The sequence below is a fragment of the Loxodonta africana genome, chromosome 15 (genome assembly GCF_030014295.1).
Source record: "Loxodonta africana isolate mLoxAfr1 chromosome 15, mLoxAfr1.hap2, whole genome shotgun sequence".
NCBI lineage: Eukaryota > Metazoa > Chordata > Mammalia > Proboscidea > Elephantidae > Loxodonta > Loxodonta africana.
The window spans coordinates 48,255,998-48,279,613 of record NC_087356.1 but is presented as its reverse complement, the minus strand read 5'-3'; positions in this window follow the sequence as shown (position 1 = coordinate 48,279,613).

Here is a 23,616-nt window from a genome sequence, read left to right as displayed (position 1 = left end):
TTAATAATCCTCTCCAGTGCTGAGAGGTCCAGCTCTGTGTGACAGAAAAGTGTGCTTCTGGGGAGGCTCACCAGGTCCAGTCATGGTGGGGCTCTTGCCAGGCATTTTTGTGCTGGCTTACACTTGGAGTCTGACCCAGAAACTGCTAATCGGGCTACAGCAAAGCTTCCATCACTGTGTCCAGGCAAAGAGGCACCTGAGCAGACACACCTGCACATCTGCTTCTCTCTCCATTCCCCTGAGTCCTCTCTTTATTCATGTCCAGGTAGGCAGTTGGTCTACATGCTCCAATTCCCTGAGTGTCTACTTTTCACCCCAGCCCCAGCTGCCCAAATCCCCTGGCCTTCCTCCTCCAGGACTCCTTACATCTCCCTGGGGTTGCCCCAACACCCTGATCCTCTACTCTGGCCTCTACTCTGATTGGTTGGACCATGTCACATCAGATGTTCCATATCCTCACTATTATCCTGCTGAGGCTTATTCATGCCCCACAACTCATGACAGGACAAGTAGAGGAAGTGAGTGTCTGGAGTTGCGTGGAGGAGAGACTTGGAGCCCCTGGGCCTCACTGGACCAGGGTTGGCAAATATATTCTATGAAGGGACAAGCAGTAAATCCTTTAGGCTTTGTGGGTCACAGTCTCCCTCGCAACTACTAGATGCAGCCATTGTGGCAAAAGCAGCCACAGACAATGTAGACAAGAAAGACCATGTTTATGTTTCCATAAACTTTGTTTAAAAAAGCAGGAAGCAGGCTGGATTGGGTCTGAAGGTTGTAGCTTGCCAACCCCTTCCTAAGTCCTCATCCACACCCTTGAGCATCACGCTGCAGACAGGCAACAGGGGTGACCATTCCACACTACAACTGGAAAAACTGAGGCTCAGCTCTTGAGTACAGCTGATACTATTCTCTGGACCTGCTTTTCTGCATCCTCTCTGAGACCTGGTGACATGCCTGTAAAGGAGATGCTGAGAGCCTCCTACCTTCCCTCTCCACCTGGATTGGAGTGTAAGGCTCAGAATAAGACAGGCCTGTGGTAGAAAGAGTTGTCACCAGCTCTTCATCCCTCTTTCTCTCTACTTTCCTCTCGTATCATCCCTATAGATCAGTTTCTTTAAATTGTACTTCTTGTATGTTTGTTTAGGAACAATTTTACTTAATCTCACATGTTGTTGTTAGACATCTCTCTGTCCTAAGCACTGAGCTGTGTATTAGGGGTATTTACGTGATGGAGACAAACCCGTTGACATGTAACAGTGGTAAAAGCATTACTGTTCAATAATGTAAACACTTTTACGAAGGCTGACAGCACAGAAGAGGGGGACAGACTGTGGGGGGCAAGAGAGGTGGCACAGAGAAAGAAACGTCTCAAACTCTGAGTTGTCTGCATTGATGGCAGGGGCCTTGGTGCCTGGAGTGCTGACAGGCAAACTTGGGGTGGAGTCTGAGCTCTTGCCCTGTTGAGCCTCAAGCCACCTTCAAACCTCCTCCATTGAGACCAGAGTATGGCATCTGCAGGTGGATCAGTGGGCAGCCAGGTCCTTCCTGGAGTGGATCCTTTGTGTAGCCCCTAAACCCATGCAGTATCCATGATGCACATTTGCTGGGGCATTCCCCTTTAGATTGCCCCACATGCCTATTTCTTTTTACCCTCTTATTGGCTCAGCTACGTCACTTACCATCTATGTGACTGTGAAAATGGCAATTCAAATTCTTTCTGCCTTGGTTTTCTCATTTGCATGTCAGGATAATAGTTTCTGCTTCATAGGCTTATTCTGAGGATTAAGTGAAATGGTGGGTGCAGAGTGATTCCCTGGCACATGCTAATTCCTCAATCCATAGCAAGTAGTTATTATGGTTTCTGCCTGACAGCTGCCCTGGAAGATTGGCACAGCCAGGATCACCCTCTACTTTTCAAAGAAGAGTTAATGAGATTCAAGAATATAGTGACTTCTTTGGAAATCGATCTCCCGTTTCCTTAAAAAACTAGAAATAGAACTACCATACCACCCAGAAATCCCACTCCTTGGAATATATCCTAGAGAAATAAGAGCCTTTACACGAACAGATATATGTACACCCATGTTTATTGTAACACTGTTTACAATAGCAAAAAGATGGAAGCAAACAAGGTGCCCATCAACGGATGAATGGATAAATAAATTATGGTATATTCACAGGATGGAATACTACGCATCGATAAAGAACAATGATGAATCTGTGAAACATTTCACAGCATGGAGGAACCTGGAAGGCATTATGCTGAGTGAAATTAGTCAGATGCAAAAGGATAAATATTGCGTAAGACCACTATTATAAGATCTTGAGAAATAGTTTAAACTGAAGAGAACACATTCTTTTGTGGTTATGAGAGGGGAGGGAGGGAGGGTGGGAGAGGGTTATTTACTGATTAGATAGTAGATAAGAACTGCTTTAGGTGAAGGGAAGGACAACATTCAATACAGGGGAGGTCAGCTCAACTGGACTAGACCAAAAGCAAAGAAGTTTCCTGAATAAACTGAATGCTTCGAAGATCAGCGGAGCAAGGGCGGGGGTTTGGGGACTATGGCTTCAGGGGACATCTAAGTCAATTGGCAAAATAAGTTCTATTAAGAAAACATTCTGCATCCCACTTTGAAGTGTGGTGTCTGGGGTCTTAAAAGCTAACAGGCGGCCATCTAAGATGCATCAATGAATCTCAACCCACCTGGATCAAAGGAGAATGAAGAACACCAAGGTCATAAGGTAATTATGAGCCCAAGAGACAGAAAGGGCCACATGAACTAGAGACTACATCATCCTGAAACCAGAAGAACTAGATGGTGCCCAGCCACAACCGATGACTGCCCTGACAGGGAACACAACGGAGAACCCCTGAGGGAGCAGGAGAGCAGTGGGATGCAGACCCCAAATTCTCATAAAAAGGCCAGACTTAATGGTCTGACTAAGACTAGAAGAATCCCAGCGGTCATGGTCCCCAAACTTTCTGTTGGTGCAGGACAGGAACCATTCTCGAAGACAACTCATCAGACATGGATTGGACCGGACAATGGGTTGGAGAGAGATGCTGATGAGGAGTGAGCTACTTGCATCAAGTGGACACTTGAGACTATGTTGGCATCTCCTGTCTGGAGGGGAGATGGGAGGGTAGAGGGGGTTAGAAACTGGCAAAATGGTCATGAAAGGATAGGCTGGAAGGAGGGAGCGGGCTGATTCATTGGGAGAGAGTAAGTGGGGGTATGTACTAAGGTTTATATAAGTTTATATGTGAGATAATGACTTGATTTGTAAACTTTCACTTAAATCACAATAAAAATTATTTTAAAAAAAAAGAATATAGCGACTTGCTCAAACGAATCAATGGCTGAGATTCTACTCAACTTTGTTCCATTAATGCAGACAAACCAATCATGCCATAGCCATCAAATAACATACTATGCAGCTATTAAAAATAATTGGGTCAACCCTCTGTAAACACTGATAAGAAATGGTCTCTAAGCATATTAAGACATAATAGTATCTGGAGAATCTAGCGTAGCCATGCCCAAGCTCGAACAAAATGCCTCAGTGTATACAGTCAAGATCTGGGGTTTCAGGCCAGACCTCCCTGGGGCCTGGCTTAGGGGCCATTTCAAGGGCTTCTTCTGGCACAGAAGTAAGGATGGGCAGCAAAAGGGTCAGCCAGCTCTTTGGGGAAGGAAGGGAAACATCTCGAGGACAAAAAATTAAACCTAATTCAATCTATGGAAATATTTGATTACACTAATGTAATTTATTATGCAAAGCTGCCCTTTCTGACAAATGAAAGCTGCTTAGATAAGTGGGATTGTAACAGAAGGGGTTTGGCAGGCAAACAAACCCAGCTGGGAGCCTGCCCATGGCTCTTATCTCTGCAGGGCACACCATCAGGCACACATTTGAGAGAATGCCCAAGAGGAAGTTGGAGTCTTGCATCCTGTCTCCGTCAGGCCAGCCTTGGTGACCTTGAGCCAGAGCCTCTCATCCGTGTCAGTCCTCAGCTTCCTAATTAGAATGAGGCTTAACTTTGCTGAACATTTTAACATTCACAAACCTTTTCTCATACAGAATCTTTTCAGATGATCAGAACAAAACAAAGTTTGGAAAACCTCTTATACCAACAGATCTTTCCACTGGACCAGTATTTTTATATTTTTAAAGCCTTTTCATATCTACTCTGTGTCCTCACAACATCTTATTGTTATTGACAGATGGGACCAAGAGGTACAGACGGGTTAAGCATCCTGCCCAGTTACCCAGCTATTTGCCCTGCAGCGCAGACTAGAACTCAGATCTTCAGGCTCTTGGTCTAATGTAGCTCTGCCTGCCACATCTGGGCTCTAACTCTTGTCCTTTAGAAAACATAGACTCCCACCAAAATTTTCTATACAGAAGTGTCTAAAGGTGGGGTGGTGGGGTGATGGTGGGGTCATTCCCTTCCAGTAGCAAAACATTATAATGGTAAGAATATGGGTCTGGTAATCAGAAACCTGGAGTCTGTGCATCATGATCAAGTGGGATTTATTCCAGGAATGCAAAGTTGGTTCAATATTAGAAAATTAGGCAATGTAATACCCCACATTAATAGAACAAAGGAAAAGAACCACATGATCATCTCAAACGAAGCAGAAAAGGCATTGGATAAAATCTATCATCCTTTCTTGATAAAAACTCATAACAAGATAGGAATAACAGGAAAGTTCCTCAGCATGATTAAGGGCATTTATGAAAAACCAACAGCTAACCTTATACTCAGTGAAGAAAGATTGAGAATTTTCCCCTTGAAAATGAGAACTAGGCAAGGATATCCACTCTTACCACTCCTAGTCTGTATTATACTGGTGGAGGTCACAGCCAGAGCAATAAAGCAAGAAAAAGAAATAAAAGATATCCAAATTGGAAAGGAAGAGGTAAAACTATCTCTATTTGTAGATGACATGATCCCATGTATATACAAAATCCCACAAAATCTACTTAAAAGCTTCTAGAACTAATAGAGGAATTTAGCAAAGTTGCAGGATACAAGGTCAACACATGAAAATCAGTTACATCTCTATACAACAGCCATGGGAAATCTGAAAAGGAGATTAAGAACACAACTCCATTTACAATAGCGTCTAAAAGAATAAAATATCTAGGAATAGTTTACCCAGGGATGTGAAAGATTTACACAATGAAAATTATAAGACACTACTGAAAGAGACTAATGAAGGTCTAAATAGGGGAAAAGTTATTCTATGCTCATGGATTGGAAGACTTAATATAGTCAAGGTGTCAATACTACCCAAAGCAATCTACATTTGCAATGCAATACCAATCAAAATTCCAGCAGCATTCTTTATGGAAATGGAAAAACAAATCCTCAATTTTATATGGAAAGACAAGAGGCCCCAACTAGTAAAAGCAATTTTGAAGAACAAAATACGAGGCCTCACACTTCCTTACTTCCAAGCATATTACACACCTACAGTAATCAAAGCAGCCTGATACTGGCTTAATGATAGACACATAGACCAATGAAATAGAATTGAAAATCCAGAAATAAATCCAGACATCTATGATCAATTGATTTTCAAAAAGGGTGCCAAATCAGTTCAATGGGGGAAGGAACAGCCTTTTCAATAAATGGTGCTGGTGAAACTGGATTCCACATGCAAACAAATGAAACAAGATCCATACCTCGCATTACACACAAAAACTAATTCAAAATAGATCAAGGATCTAAATGTTAAATCTCAAACCATAAAGTTCTTAGAAGAAAATATAGAAGCATAGCTTTGGGACCTAATTATTTTCGATGACAGATTATCAAATATAATAATGAATGCATGAGCAACAGAAAACAAAATAGATAACTGGGTCCTCATAAAAGTTAAGTACTTACATTCATCAAAAGACTTTATCAAAAGAGTAAAGAGAACATAAAACCACCAAAAAAAAAAAAAATACAGACTGGTAAAAAAAAAAAATTGGGGGGAATGATATAACCAATAAGGGTCTAACATCTAAAATATACAGGAAATTTCTACAACTTGTTAACAAAAAGACAAATAACCCAATCAAAAACTGGGCACATAATATGAACAGACACTTTACCAAACAAGATATTCAAATGACCAACAGACAAATGGAAAGATGCTCAATGTCCTTAGCCATCAAAGAAATGAAAATCAAAACCACAATGACATACCATTTGACTCCCGTTAGGATGGCCAAGATTTAAAAAAAAAAAAAGCAAGTGTTGGAGAGGATGTGGAGAAATTGGAACCCTCATCCATTGCTGATGGGAATGCAAAATGGCACAGCCATTGTGGACAACAGTCTGGCGTTTCCTCAAAAAACTAGAGGTAGAGTTGTCATATGATCCAGCAACTCCGCTCTAGGTATATACCCTATGGATCTAGTAGAAATGACACAAACAGATACAGGCACACTTGTATTTGCAGCACTATTCACAATAGCAAAAACATGGAAACAACCTAAGTGCCCATCAATGGATGAATGAATAAGTAAAATGTGGAAGATACATACAGTAGAATACTACTCAGCAATAAAGAAAAATGAGTTCCCAAAACTACTTGGAACACGGATGAGCTAAAGAAGTCATTCATGAAAAAATTGTATGTTTTCACTTTTATGAAATGACATGGACAAGTAACTATTCAGAAACTAATGTTCATTAGTAGTTACCAGGGATAGGGGGATAGTGGGGGATTCACACTCTAGATAGTAAACACATTATTTTTGGTGATAGGAAAGGTAATGCCAAATGAGGGTGATGTGTACATAGGTTGATGGAGGTAAATGATGTTGTTAAGAAAGTACAAAGGAAAAAGGATCTATTGGTTATTGTTATGGCATAATACTTTTGAAACAACAACAATAACAACCGAAAAATACATGTGTGGGTATATATGTATTTTATGTAGGCATCCATGTGCATAACCAAACTAAACCTATTGTCATCGAGTCGATTCCAACTCATAGCGACTCAATATATGTATATGAATAGGCATATATATGGGTGTATGTGTGTATGCATATGTATATGTACATGTATCTATGTATACCACTCACCTATCAGTTTCTTCTACAGCGGTAGTTGTGTGTTGCTGTGATGCTTCAAGCTATACCACTGGTATTTGAAATACCAGCAGAGACACCCATGGTGGACAGGTTTAAACAGAACTTCCAGAGTAAAACAGACTAGGGAGAAGGCCCTGGCAATCTACTTAAAAAAAAAAAAAAAATTGGTCAGTGAAAACGTTATGAAAAGAAATGGGGCATTGTCTGATACAGTGCCGGAAGATGAGTCACTCAGGTTGGAAGGCATTCAAAATACAACTGGGGAAGAGCTGCCTCCTCAAAGCAGACTAGGCTTTAATGACATGGATAGAGTAAAGCCTTCAGGACCTGCATTTGCTGATGTGGCACAACTTAAAATGAGAAGAAAGAGCTGCACGCATCCATTAATAATTGGGACATGGAATGTATGAAGTATGAATCTAGGAAAACCGGAAATTGTCAAAAATGGAATGGAACTCATAAACATTGTTATCCTAAGCGTTAGTGAGCTGAAATGGACCAGTAATGGCCATTTTGACTCAAACAATCATATGGTCTACTATGCTAAGAATGACAATTTAAAGAGGAAAGAGGTCATATGCATTGTCAAAATAAATATTTCAAGATTTATTCTGAAGTACAATGCTGTCAGTGATAGGATAATATTCATATGACTACAAGGAAGACCAGTTAATATGACTATTATTCAAATTTATGTACCAAACACTAATGCCAGAGATGAAGAAATTGAAGTTTTTTACCAAGTTTGGCAGTCTAAAATTGATCAAACATGAAATCAAGATGCACTGATAATTACCGGTGATTGGAATATGAAAGTTCAAAACAAAGAAGGAAGAGTAGTTAGAAAATATGACCTTGGTGATAGAAATTACCCCGGAGATTGCATGATAGAATTTTGCAAGAAAAAAGTCTTATTCATTGCAAATACTTTTTTTCAACTATATGTGTGGACTTCACCAGATAGAATACACAGGGATCAAATCCACTACATTTGTGGAAGTAGATGATGAGGAAGCTCAATATCATCAGTCAGAACAACACCAGGAGCTGATTTTGGAACAGGCTATCAATTGTTCATATACAAGCTCAAGTTGAAGCTGAAGAAAATTACAGCAAGTCCATGAGACCCAAAGTATGACCTTGAGTATATCCCACCTGAATTTAGAGATCATCTCAAGGATAAATTCGATGAATTGTATGCTAGTGACCAAAGACCAGGTGAGTTGTGGGATGACAACAAGGACATCATACACAAAGAAAGCAAAAGGTCATTAAAAACATAGGAAGGAAAGAAAAGACAAAAATGGATGTCAGAAGAGACTCTGAAACTTGCTCTTGAGCATAGAGTAGCTAAAGTGAATGAAAGAATGATGAAGTAAAAGAGCTGAACAGATAGTAAGTAAAAGTACTATGATGAAATGTGCAAAGAACTGGAGTTAGAAAACCAAAAGGGAAGAACACACTCGGAATTTCTCAAGCTGAAAGAACTGAAGCAAAAATTCAAGTCTCTAGTTACAATATTGAAGGATTCTATGGGGAAAATACTAAGCGACACAGGAAACATCAAAAGAATATGGAAGGAAAACACAGAGTCGCTGTAACAAAAAGAATTGGTCAACATTCAACCATTTCAGGAGGTAGCATATGATGAGAAACCAATGATAGTGAAGGAAGAAGTTCAAGCTGCACTGAAGGCATTGGCAAAAAACAGGGCTACAGGAACTGATGGAATACTAATTGAGATGTTTCAACAAACGGATGCAACACTGGAATGACTCATTCATCTATGCCAAGAAATTTGGAAGACAGCTACCTGGCCAACCAACAGGAAGAGATCTGTATTTATGCCCATTCCAAAGAAAACTGATCCAACAGAATGTGGAAATTACTGAACAATATCATTAACATCATATGCAAATAAAATTTTGCTGAAGATAAATCAAAAATAGTTGCAGCAGCACATCAACAGGAAACTTCTAGAAATTCAATCTGGATTCAGAAGAGGACGTGGAATAAGGGTGTCATTGCTGACATCAGATGGATCTTGGCTGAAAGCAAAGAATACCAGAAAGATGTTTACCTGTGCTTATTGACTACGCAAAGGCAATCAACTGTGTAGATTATAAGATATTATGAACAGCATTGCAAAGAGTTTGGATTCCAGAACACTTAATTGTGCTCATGAGGAACCTGTACATAGATGAAGAGGCAGTCATTTGAACAGAACAAGGGGATACTAAACCCAAAAAACCAAACCCACTGCCGTCAAGTCGAATCCGACTCATAGTGACCCTACAGAACAGAGCAGAACTGCCTCCATAGAGTTTCCAAGGAGCACCTGGAGGATTTGAACTGCTGACCTCTTGGTTAGCAGCTGTAGCACTTAACCACTACGCCTCCAGGGCTTCCAGGGGGGTATTGTGTGGTTTAATATCAGGAAAGGTGTGCTTCAGGGTTGTATCCTTTCACCATACTTATTCAATCTGTATCCTGAGCAAGTAATCTGTGAATCTGGACTATATGAAGAAGAACAAGGCATCAGGATTGGAGAAAGACTTACTAACAACCGGTGTTACACAGATGACGCTACCTTGCTTGCTGAAAATGAAGAAGACTTGAAGCACTTACTGATGAAGATCAAAGACCACAGTCTTCAGTATGGATTACACCTCAACATAAAGAAAACAAAAATCCTCACAACTGGACCAATAAGCAACATTAGGATAAATGGAGAAAAGGTCGAAGTTGTCAAGGATTCCATTTTATTTGGATCCACAATCAATGCCCACGGAAGCAGCACCAAGAAATCAAATGACATATTGCATTAGGCAAATCTGCTGCATAAGACCTCTTTAAAGTGTTCAAAAGCAAAGATATCTCTTTGAGGACTAAGGTGTGCCTGATCCAAGTCATGGTGTTTTCAATCGCCTCATATATATGTGAAAGTTGGACTATGGAAAAGAAAGGCTGAAGAAGAATTGATGCATTTGAATTATGGTGTTGGTGAAGAATATTGACTACATTACGGAATGCCGGAAGAATCAACAAATCTGTCTCGGAAGAAGTACAGCAAGAACGCTCCTTAGAAGCAAGGATGGCAAGACATATTATTAGGAGGGATCAGTCCCTGGAGAAGGACATCATGTTTGGCAAAGTAGATGGTCAGTGAAAAAGAGGAAGACCCTTAATGAGATGGGTTGACAGAGTGGCTGAAACAATTGGCTCAAACATAGCAGTGTTTCATTCTGTTGTACATAGGGTGTCTGTGAGTTGAAATTGATTCAAGGATATGTAACATCCATCTTTCATGTGCATAATAAAGCACATGGGGGGCACAGTTACGAATACTTATTAGGCATAACTAGACACCTCAAGGGATGGAATTTCTGGATTTGAAAGATTAGGAGCATAGTCTCGTGGGACATCTCAGTCAGTTGGCATAATAAAGTTCATAAATTTATATTCTACATCCTGGTTTGGTGAGTAGTGTCTAGAGTCTTAAAAGCTTGCAAGAGGCCATCTAAGATACAGCTATTGATCTTTGCTTGTCCAGAGCAAAAGAGAAAGAAGGAAACCAAAGACTCAAAGAATAAACTAGTCTACAGGACAAAAAGTCTACATGAACCACGGCCTCATCTACCCTGAGACCAGAAGAACTAGATGGTGCTCGGCTACCACTACTGACCATTCTAATCAGGGCCACAATAGGTGGACCGTAATAGAATTGGAGAAAAATGTGGAAGAGAACCTCAAATTCCGAAAAAAAAAAAAAAAAAAAAACCCAGACCTATTGGACTAGTTGAGGCTGGAAGACTTCCCAAGACTATTGCCTCGAGATACTCTCCAAACTTTAAAATGAAACTAATCCCTGAGGTCACCTTGTAGCTAAATAACATATTGGCTCTAAAAATAGTAACACCCGTAAATACTGTGCTCCTTTTAAAATCACCTATATTAGACCAAATGGTTAACAGTTACTTTAAAACAAAGATGAGAATGTAAGGGGGCAGGGAAACTAGATTAATGGAAATGGAACAAACAGAACGGAAATAATGAGAACGTTCACATTTTGTGAAGAATGTAACCAATGTCACTGAACACTTGTGTAGAAATTGTTGAATGGTAACCTAAATTGCTGTGTGAACTTTCATGGAAAACACAATAAAATATTATTTAAAAGAAAGAAGAAGAAACCTGGACTCTAGTTTAAGGCCTGCCATTCATTATGAGAACTGTGGTATTAAAAATATCCATCAATTTTTAATATCTTCCATGAGTCAGGTGCTATATTTTTTTTTTTTCCTCATAAAACACTGTGAATAGATGGCATTCTACCCACTTACAGGTAAGGAAACTGATATTCTGAAGTCTCAGTCCTGCAAATATGAAACTTGAGACAAGTTCCATCACACGTCTGGGCCTCAATTTCTCGTCTGTACCAGGAATGGGTATGCACGGGAGATCTGTGAGCATGCTCTGAGCGCTGAAATTCCCATTTTTAGCTTTCTTCCAGTTCTGCCTCTTGCTCCCTGAAGAAACTGACAGAAATGACCACAAAGGGCTGATAAACTTCTGGTTCAAGTGAGGAAGTGCAGTGAAGAAGGTGAAGATTGGGCTTTGTAGAGAAGCTTGGCTGATGCTTGGATCTCAGGGCAGCTTTCAAAGTCCCCTGAACTTGGGCCTGAGGAGGATAAGGACGATCTTTCCTCATCTGAATTTAATCAAGCCTTGTGCATTGAGTAGACAGGAGGTCTGCCTGACCTTGCTGGTAGAAAGAACAAGGGCTTTAAAGATCATCTTGTAAAGCCCTTTGTCTTTCTGATGAGGTAACTGAGGCCCAGAGAGGTTAATTAACTTGCCCAAAGTCACACAGTAAGTTCATAGCAGACTAGCAGAACCAAGTTCAGTTGTCAGGTGTCCTGGTACTTGGTCAAGAGACATCTCTATTACCTAAACTTCCAGATGCCTCTCTGGCCCTCCCTTCTCCTGGTGATTAAATTGCCAATGGAAAGGACAAAACTGAAAATATTAGAACAACTCCATTTAAGTAGAGGTTTCAGCATTGAAGGATTTCATGAATAATGCTCTCTAAGACTAACTTCGACTAACTTCAGAGAAAGAGATGGAGTTTGGCTACTCTCTGCCCAGCCAGCTCTCAAAGCATCCAAGGTGCTTCCTTGGAGCTACAAACTACTAGACACCTGGGAGGCCTCAGCAGGGGTCAGGCCCTGACTCCCTCTGTGACAAATAGCAGCCTGTGCCAGGCAGCTCCAAGCACAGGGCAGAGAGGAGAGAAAACAGATCTTTAGGATGGGGAGGTACTGCCATACACCAGGAGGAGGGAGGGAACCCGTGTGGCCAGCCTGGGGAGCCTGCTGCAATCCACTGATTTAACAGTTTTCCCTTATCTCCATGTGTTGATGGTTATTATTTGGCTTATTATCTGATGGTTATTTAATCTGTATTTTGTAATTACTTCCCTCTGTCTTTCACTCTGATAGCCACGCTTTTTTCTTGCTGCATTGAAGCACTGACCTACATTTTCTCTGACGTAGAAGCCAATTATGCTGCCGACATCTCAAGTGATATTTGATGAGATGACTCGGCCAGGAACTGAGTGTCCTGCCCACCCTGGCTTGGCAGTGAGTTCTCAGCCCTGAATTTTCCTTGCTACTCTCTGCTGGGTCTCTAGAAGTCTAGGAGGCCAGGGAAAGGGGACAGGCCTTTCCCAGGAGGCCTCTTGTTTCCTAAGATGGAAGGCCTGTGCTGGGACATGCATAGCAGAGAGAGGGTAAGAGGATGGGGCTTGGCAGGCAAGGAGTGGGACAGTGCTAGGAGAGACAGGGTGCTGGAGTAGGGTGGTTTCTGGACTAGATTTTATGATGGTTAGAGTCTAAAGTGACCAAATATTGCAGTGACTGGGCCGTGTCTGCTTAGGAGTGCCCCAGACGGAATTGGCACAAGGATCTGACAAGTTCTTCTGCATTTACAGGCCAGTGCAATGAACTATTTAAAATCAGGGCTTCCTCAGAAAATCCAGGACATGCCATTGCTATTCTTATAACAAGCCTCTTGTGTTTCTGGAGAGCCCTGGTGGTGCAGTGGTTAAGTGTTTGGCTGCTAACCAAAGGGTTAGTAGTTGGAATCCACCAGCTATTCCTCAGGAGAAAGATGTAGCAGTCTGCTTCCATAAAGGTCTGAGCCTTGGAAACACTATAGGGCAGTTCTACTCTGTCCTATAGGTTCTCTATGAGTCGGAAAGGACTCCATGGCACTGGGGTTTGGGTTTCTGCAGGAAGAAGCAGAAAATTCACAAGCTGTGTGTCGTTAGGCAGGCCACTTCACCCTTCTGAGACTAGATTGCCCTTTGCAACAGGAATGCTGATGTTGGATGGAATTATCATTAAGATTAAGTGGACTAGAGAGCAGGTAACCCTCTGCTTCAACTCTCCAGATCAAAAGTCTTACTATCTGAACTTAGGAACTGAAAAGTCTTAGATAATTCTTTTGCTATCTCTTCTTTTTAAATTGGCACTCTCAGTACTTGCCATCTACAATTCAAGAACCGAGAGGTTTAGATAGTACTGTATCTCTTGTTATCATAGCTCTTACTGCCTGAACCCAGGAATCAAACAGATTTGGATAGTGAAGGACACTTGCACATAAATGTGCTTTGTGGACCCAGAGTGCTACCAAATACTAGCATACTCCTTCAGTCGCTTACTGCACGGTTATGGAGCTGCTGCCATGGAAGGCCCATAGTGACAGGATCTCGGAGCAGAGCAGGGGATGAGATCCACTAGTTCCTGGCACATGGGCGCACAGGCTGGCATACTACAGCTGGGGCACAGTGTTGTGGGTACTCTGAAAGCATGCATCCAGTGGTCCACGCCTGCACAGAAGTCTCTACCTGACCCAGGCCCTAGGATCAAGGAAAGCTTTCCAGAGGAAGTGGCATCTGCACTGGAGAGATGGGAGAGCAGGCAGAGACGGTGATGTACAAAAAGTCTCCAAGGTACATCATTCATTCATTTGTTCATTATTCTTTCATTCATTCAAATAAATTACCTGAAATCTTGCTATGCATCGCAGGTCCTAGAAATATGAGGCTGTGGAAGGCAGAAACTCTGCCTGCCCTCATAGACTTACTTTCTTGTGGAGGAGGTCACACTATACACATTACCATGCATCTCAGTGCATTAATGTTATATACAGCCATTTCATATTCATGTAAGGTCCAAAACGTGTTCATTGAGTTGTGTGCATGGGGATGGTAGGAAGGGCAAGGAACATGGAGGGCTGTTTTCTGTGGGCTTTGGCCCTCTGCTTGGGCTGCAATCAGTCCCATAATCACACTGACCTTCATGGAAGTTGGGAAAGTAGCCTAACTGTGGGTACGGACAGAAGGAGAAATGTAAACCTCGGTCTTGAGGTGGGGCAGGAGATAAACATCAAGAAAATTTAGGTAATTTCAGCTTAGTAACAACTCCTATGAAGAAAACAGAGTGAGATGATAGGAAGTGATTGTGGTCTGTGTGGGTTGCCCCTTACCCCGATTGTGTCTCTCTGTGTGATTAAGGGTTAGGATGCTCCAGCCACCTACTCCTAGATGAGCCAGAAGGGAAGCTCTATGCCTGAAAGGCCCAGGGAAGAGTTAAAATGAAGCTGTGCCACAGAGATGAGGCTGCCCAGTGGTGCAAGATGGGGCTGGGGATATTTGGAGAAACATGGTCCTTTTATTGAGTCAGGTGGGCATTTGCTTCAGCCAGGAATTTGGTTCCAATGTCCACATCCGAAACCCAGGCCAGTGTGGAAACTGCTTATTTCTCCTTGCCCACTTGATTCTTTTTCTTCTGGAAACCCCTGTTACAGAACACAATGCCACCTCCTGGAGCAGGGAAGCTGGTCTGGGCATGACTGTTGAAAGGGGTTTGCCAGTTCTGAAAGCAAGAGGTTCCAGTGAGGTTGGTTGTTTCCCTCCCCGTCCCAGTTATCCTTCCCCCCGCCCCATGCCAGCTCAATACCACATCCCAAATCCATGAGGTATTATTTTTATGTTGAGTAATATGCAGAGATAACCGATAGTGTCACTAAATCTCCCGTTCTGAAAATAAATGAGATGAATAACCCTGGACAGGGTGGGAGTGGCAAAGGCACCAGAGTGAATCCAGTCTGCTCTAGCGTTCACAGGGCTACCGACAGTTTCAGTCAGAGGAAAATGGAATGGGAGACACCTATTCTTGGTGCTGACTCACACAACACTGTATGCGGAGACTTAATGATAAATCAATGGTCTGGAAAATGTAATCCCTTTCCTATTAACCAGGCAGGCATGTAAATTCTCCCCAGACTTCAGAAGGTAAGCACCAAAAATTTTCAATTAGTATTTCACAACTCACTACTTTATAAATAATTAGGCTGGAATACAGCACACACACAACACATCAGTGCCTGTACCAGCAGATGTCTCGCAGAACCCTAGCCCCAAGCCCCCTCATTGCACACAGAATTCTCCCCCCGAAGCCAGAACTTCGGGGCTGCAAGGGCTCAACAGAGGTGCATCAAGTCAGAGCGTTTGTGCAGCAGCCCCCTCGCCCCTGCCATGAAGTCAGACATTTCGCTACTGCCCAGGCCTGTGGGAGACTCCTGCGGGAGGCAATCCTGAGGAGCTGTGTTATGGTTCAGCCCTTCCTCCATCAACGGCAGAAAGCAGCCTCCAGGGAGCCTGCTTTTTCGTCCTGTGGATGTGCTTGCTACTCAGGTTCTGGAGAGGGCACTGTGGGCACATCTTTTAACTTTCAGTGGTGACTTGGTACTGGAGATCTGAGCCCAACCCTGGCTCTACCGTATGCAGCAGAGACTGGTCGGTTTCTCAGTCTAAACGATTGCTCCAGTCTCTGAAATGGGCACAGTGACTCCACCTGCTTGTCCCTAAAGTATCCTGCCAGCATCACAGAAAGTCATGGATGTGGAAACCTCTCATATGTACTGGATCAGTGTTTTTCAAATTGTGGGCCTTGTACTATTACATGGGAATCACCTTGTTATAAACGCAGAGTCCTGAACCTCCCCCCAGGCACATGGAGTCAGAACTTCTGGGATGTGGCCTAAGACTCCACAAACTAAGTTCCTCAGGTGAATCTCTTGCATACATGGTAGGTAGAATAATGACCCCCAAAAGATGCCCGTGTCCTAAGTCTGGAACCAAGAAATGTGTTACCTAACATGGCAAAAGTGACTTTGCAGGTGTGATTAAGGTTAGGGACCTTGAGATGGATTATCTGAGTGGGCCCAATCTAATCATATGAGTCTTTAAAATTGGAGGACCTTCCCCAGCTGTGGTTAGAGAGAGAGATATGACCATGGAAGAAAGAACCAAGAGATGTGGGCAGCATCAGGAAACTGGAAAAGGCAAGGAACCAACTGTCCTCAAGAGCCTCCAGAAGGAATGCAGTGCGCTGACATCTTGATTTTTGTCCAGTGAGACCTGTGTCAGACTTCTGACCTAGAGAACTATAAGGTTATAAATTTGTGTTGTAATGAAGTCTTGGTAATTTGTTACAGCAGCAATAGGAAATGAATCACAAGCTGAATTTTCAGAACCACATTTTCTAGATATACAATCAGAAGAGGTTACGCCTCATGCCTTGACACATTGAGCATAGCTCAGACGTCACTGAAGAACAGTCTTCGTCTGTTTTTTCCCGGAACAGGTATCCAAACCAAAGATGATTCACAGTTTTCGATTTATACCCATGTGTTACTGTCCTTATAGAACACAATGTCCTAAGTAGTATAAGTACTGTATATATCATATTTTCTATTTTATTATGGTAAAATATATAAAACAAAAACCTGCCATTTTAAGTGTACGATTGGTGACACTAATTACATTCACCATATTGTGCTACCATTACCAACATCCATTTCCAAAAGGTTTTTCATCACCCCAAAGAGAAACTCAGTACCCCTTCAGCAATAACTCCCATTTCCTCCTCCCCCTAGCCTCTGGTAACCACTAAATATGTTTGGTATCTATGAATTTGACCATTCTATGTATTTTTATAAGTGGATCATACAATATTTGTCTTTTTTGTGACTGAATTATGTCACTCAACATTATGTTTTTAAGGCTCATCCATGTGGTAGCATGTATCAGAATTCCATTTCTCTTTATGGCTGAGTAATATTCCATTGTATCTATATAACACATTTTGTTTATTTATATGTTGATGATCACTTGGGTTGTTTCCACCTTCCGGCTATTGTGAATAATGCTGCAATAAACATTGGCGTGCATGTATCTTTTTGTGTCCCTGCTTTCAAGTCTCTTGGGTATGTACCTAGGAGTGGAATTGCAGGCTCGTATATATATATATATATTTTTTATAGTAATTCTATACCCTTTGCACATTTTTAAATTGGGTTGTTTGTCATTTTGTTATTGAATTGTAGGAGTTCTTTTATAGATTTTTAATATTAAATCCTTATCAGATATATGGTTTCCAAATATTCTCTCCCTTTCTATAGATTGCCTCTTTACTTTGTTGATAAAATTCTTTGACTCACAAAACTTCCTAATTTTGATGAAGTCTAAATTATCTATCTTTTCTCTTGTTGCTCATGCTTTTGGTGTCATATCTAAGAGTTCATTGCCAAAAAGTAGGTCCTGAAATTTTCCCTGTATGTTTTCTTCTAACAGTGTTATAGTTTCAGTTCTTACATTTAGGTCCTTGATCCATTTGGAGTTAATTCTTGTATATAGTGTGAAGTATGGGTCCAACCACTTTTTTTTTTTTCTGGCATTCGAATATCCAGTTGTCCCAGCACCATTTATGGAAGAGACTATTCTTTCCTCACTGAATGGGCTTAGGACCCTCGTAGAAAATTAATTGACCATAGATGTGCAGGTTTATTTGTGGACTCTCAATTCCATTCCATTGGTCTATGTGTCTATCATTATACCAGTACTAGACAGTTTTGATTACTGTCACTTTATAGTACTTTTGAAATCAGGAAGTCCTTCTGCATTGTTCTTTTTCAAAATTGTTTTGGCTATTTGGGCTCCCTTGCAATTCCATATGAATTTGAGGATCAGCTTTTCCATTTCTGCAAAAGAGGCTGTTGGTGTATGTTATATTTTAACTTATTCAATTATTTTCTTGCTTATTCATTATTCATCAAGATTCATTGAGCATAGACTATAAGCTAAATAGACAAATATTGTACTAGGTATGGAGATAAGGGGCATGGGAAGGTAGAATTTGGAGGACACAAAAACAAAGACATTGTCCCTGATCTCAAGGAGTTCACATTCAAGTAACAGGCATGAGAACAAACAAAACACACTGTGAGGAATTGAATCTAATAGAGTAACTCTCTCTGCATGGTGGAATCAGGGAAGTTCACAGGGGATGTGGGTGAACTTTCTAGATTGAGTAGGAGTTTGCCAAATAAAGAAAGGGATGAAGCAGGAAGTAGTGAGGTCAGAGGAAACAGCTTGTACATGAGCAGAGGAGTCTGAGAGTCGGCTGTGCAGGAGCCCTCAGTGCACATGGTGCAAAGTCTTCTGTGCAGTTGCTGACACACACTGTGGTCAACTTCCCAAAGTCACTCATCCATCACTCCATAATGGACTGAAAGTGTCAGATTTTTCCTTGTCCAGCAGTTTTTTTTTGTTTGTTTTTTTTGTGACTAGGTCATGGATGGCCCGATCCTTGCCAAAGGGAGCTCAGAGAAAGCCAGATGGGGAGTTTTGGAAGAGGTTGTTCTTTTTGATAAAAAATTGAAGGGAAGTAATATATCTCTTCTTTGTTTCTGGACATGATCATACCTACATTTTAAGCTGGGAACAGCTTCAAACATTTTGCAACATGAAGACAGTTGTCTTCAATCCCTGGGGATGGCAGAGCCAAAAGATGAAATGCAGGAAATCGTTGATGTCATCTTTTAATCGCTCAACACACCCAAAACTACCCTGCATCCAGACTTCTGATTAGAATCTGGGGTAATAAATGTCCTTATAGTTTAGGTTGCTGTTTGTTGATTTTTATGTTACTTGCAGCTGGAAACATGCTAACTGGCATAATGGGTGGGAAGACATGACAAGGAAAAGGAAGGCTGGTATCAGATTTTAAGAAGCCTGGAGTGGTGGACTACCAACACTGGATTTCCCAAGTAGTCACTTAGATGTCCTGGGAAGTGTCTCTGTGGTGAAGGGACATTCCAGCAGCTGCAGTTCTGACCTTCTCTGACAGCCTCAGGTCTCACTGATGGAAGATTTCATTTACAGCCCCCTGTGCTTTGCTTTTGGTTTGGTGCCTTGCTTTTGAGTCTGGAAAAAAAAAAAATTAACTTCCTCTTACCTCTTGCAAGGGAGGGAAGCCAGGAGCACCAGCTGCAGTCAATCTTTCCCCAAGGTCCAGGGAAGATGCACTCATTTTCTATCATAAGTTTAAAGAAGTGGAAAAGGATTAACTACCTAAAGTAAGCAAGCAAGCAAGCACACACACACACACACACACACACACACACTTTAAGGGGTTTAGTTGTCTTTTATAACTGTGACTTTAGTTCCCTGAAAAAATTAAGAACTAAAGGGACAAAAGACTTAAAATTTTGAAATTTGTCCTTCTTTGGAAAATCTGAAAATTGCATGTAGGAGGGGAAAGACCTGTGACACCACGTGAGGTTGAATGGGGAGGCAGAGTGAGATCTGAGATGACCCCAACCCATGGGGAAAAGGAAGAGGATGAAGGATGGAAGGGCCCTGGCCTTCTCTCAAGCATTTCCTACACCCACAGTGGGTGGCTGGCAAATGGGTACAGCAGGAATGTGCCTTGGCTTGAGTCCCTCCTCTCCAAATTTCCTGATTTGTTTCTTAACTAGATCTCAGTGTGATCCAGCTGAGGCTGACAATATCCCCACACAATGGCTCTTTATATCTTGCTGAGTTCACCCATTAAATAAAGCAATTCTCTTATCTATGCCCCCAGAATTCCTTTTCTATTGCCATCAATTTTCCTTCAGTTCTTAGATATTTTTCTTTACCTTTCATTCCTTGCTGAACAGAATGTTTTTCTTTGTAACCCATGTCCCACGCCTGGTGGGAGATATTTCTGACCAGCCCCCAACTGTTGAGCTCCAAACAGAACTACATCCCTGCCGTGGTGGCAGGTTGACATTCTGGCAACGTGGTTCCAGCAATGCCGGCAGCAGCAACCCCTGCTGGTGGTTAGGCCTCTGGAAGCCCAAGGGATTGTCTGTTTCTCTGCCTTGTTTGACATTCTTTAGCTCTGTGGCTTTGAAAACGTCAACCTCATGGTTCTTAGTGTATTTTTGTTTACACCTTAGTGCTCTCATCTATGCAATAGGGCACTGTTCTTCACAGGGTTTTTGTGTGACTTGAAAAAGATAATGTATGGGAATGGACTGTAGCATGTGGAACATGATGCAATGTTTGGTATATCGTTGTGAAGAAAAGGAGGCAGAAAGGAGCTCCTCTGGCAGCTCAGCAGAGGACAGCTAGCCCAACGTGCATCAGCAATTCCCATTCAGATAAGGGAGTATTACTGTTGTTGCTGGCTGTCAATTAATTGGCCCTTGACTCATGGTGACCCCATGCACAATAGGACGAAACACTATCATGCACCATCCCAATGATCAGTTGCAGATCAAATCACTGTGATCCATAGGGTTCTCACTGGCTGACTTTTCAGAAGTAGATCAATGGGCCTTTCTTCCTAGTCCATCTTAGTCTGGAAGCTCAGCTGAAACCTGTTCAGCATCTTAGCAACACACAAGCCTCAAATGACAGGTGGGTGGTGGCTACACTTGAGGTGCATTGGCTGGGTATCCTGATGAGAATCCTAACATGAAACGCCAGTGTCTCCTGGTGTGTAACTAATACCTTGTTGTCTATTTGGAGGCTGCATCTTGTACTGGGAGGGCTCCATTTCAGTGATCAGAACTCTCCTGTACTCCAATGGAGAAGTGTCTCCTTGCATCATGGCACAACATTAAAAAAATGCCTCTTAAGGCCCAAGGAAGAGTAGGTGCCAAAGAGCAGAGAATGGAAGAAAAAGGAGTAGCTAACACTTAGGAGTCAGTGGCTCTGTGCTAGGCCCTGCTGTAATTATATTATGTGCAATGATTCATTTAATCCTCCCAGCAGCCCCAGGAGTTATCAACCCTCATCAACTCCATTTTGCAGATGAGGACACCAAGGCAGAAAAGTTACATTTCTTGTTTAAGGTCACACAGCTAGAATGCAGGAAGCCTGGGATGTGAACCCAGGAAGCCTGGCTCCAAGAAGCACCTGTTCAACCATGGCACTAACCCAAACCAAATCTGTTGCACTGAGTCAGTTCCAGCTCATAGCAACCCCATAGGACAGGATAGAACGGCCCCATAGAGCTTCAAAGGCTGTAATCTTTACAGAAGCAGACTGCCATATCTTTCTCCCATGGAATAGCTGGTGGGTTTGTACTTCCAACCTTTCAGTTAGCAGCTGAGTGTCCAATTACTGTGCCACCAGGGCTCTTTAACCACAACACTACACCACCTCTATTGTCAGCTGTATCACCTCAATTTCCTCAGCTCCAACTCCCAAGCTCTAGGCCCACTGAACACCTCATCTCAGGTAATCCACCGTTACCTCAAACCCAAGGGATAATGATCCTCACGACTTTCTTTCAGTGAAGCTGTTTAAGGTGCTGGGAGAAGCTGGCTCAATGGATATTAGGAGAACTGAGATGCACAAGACAGAATGGCTTGAAAGCTGGGCCCCTGACCCCTAGCCTCTCCTACTAAGCTGTAGGCCCTCCTCAGCAGCTTCACAGCCTTGGCCACAGCATCAGTTCCCCAGCCCCCAATCCCAGGAAAGCAAAAGGAGCAGTGGCAGAGGCAGGAGGTTTTCAGGGGTGGGAGGGGGTAGGGGGGCAGGGAGGAGTAGGGCGCTAACTGACAAAAGAGGAATTTGGTAAGAAGAAGAGCATGAGGGTCTGGACAGGCAGGGATGGGAGAGAAGGAGGGGAGGGTGAGGGCTGGATGGGAAGGGGCAGGGGTGGGGATATGGGAGGATTCTGGAACAAATAAGCCACACAGGTGCCTATAGGAGGCAGGACAGGGAGAGGCAACGCATGGACCTGCAAGGGATAAGAACCACAAGGGGGGTATGAGCTGGATGTGCAAGGGCACCCAGCTTTCTGTCTACTGACACATCATAATTTCAGAGACCGTTTCTGAAGACTTGCTGTGAAGTTCTGGGGTTGGGGACAGTGGTTGACTGTAGGAGAGTTGAGGAAGATGAGCTTTGTACATCTGCTCTTCAGGCCCAGAAGTTGGAGCACTGTGCGGCATTGGGGCCAGTGCTGCACCACCTCCATGAGTAGCCTGGGGAATGGGAGAGTACCAGATAGGATACCAGAGCCTTGTTCCCACCTGACTTTGCCCAGACTGTGGGCTGGGCACCAGCCCTCAGCTCTCTGTGGCTCAAATTTCTGCTTTGTTAAATGACGGTCTTGGGCTAATAATTCAGAATCCCTTCCATCTCTGAGAGGCTGTTTCTAAGGATGAGGCAGCTGAGACTCACCAGAAGGGGGCACCATACGGCCTCAGGAGTTCTAACAAAGGCAGATGGGGGAAATCTGGGTGATCTCGTCATTGTTCCCACTGTGAGCACTTGGTGCTTTCCCCACCTCTGGTGGGGCCTTCCATTCTTCCTGGAACCTGCCCACTGCCCCCCTCCCATCAACCTGACCTCCCCATGAGGTTTGTTTGGACACAGCAAACAAGTATGAAGCATCTTTGGTGACATTCTTCCATCTGGTTGAATGACCCTTTTTTTTTTCCAGGCGGATGTAACTCAACTGTCTAGCTCCTCCCTCTCCTGGGGAGTCCAGAACTTAGAGGTAGGGACACATACCGCAGAGGACTCCATTGCAGTGATTTTCACATTTATCTCATAGGAATGTGGCAGTTACAGGGAGAGGCCCCAAACCAAACAGACAGTGTGGGCATGTACATGCATGCATACTTGTGTGTGCATATGTGTGTGTGTGTGTATACTCCATGCATCTCTGCTTCAAAATATCAGCCTGTTTTCATTAGTCTCAGATAAGAAGGCAGAGTTTACCTTCCTCAGAGATAATCTCCAGGGCTCCTATCGCCCTGGGCTGTCATATCCTGAGATGTGAAAGCTGTGATGTTAACCACAGTCCTCATCTTTTAGAAACTTGCACTCTGGTCGTGGATGCTAACATTTCCACTCACGGAGAGCTCACTGTGCACCAGTCTTGAGCCACATGCTAGGAAGACGGTGGTGGATAAGACAGACGGAGTTGAGACTACGTGAAGGTTGCAGTCTAATGGGGGAACAGACATCAATCACTAAACAAATAAGTGAATGAAGTAATCACCGATTGTGAAAATTCTGTGAAGGAAATAAAAAGGGTCACAAAATAGAGAATGACAGAGGGAAAGGGGGTCCTTTAGATAGGAGAGTCAGGAAAG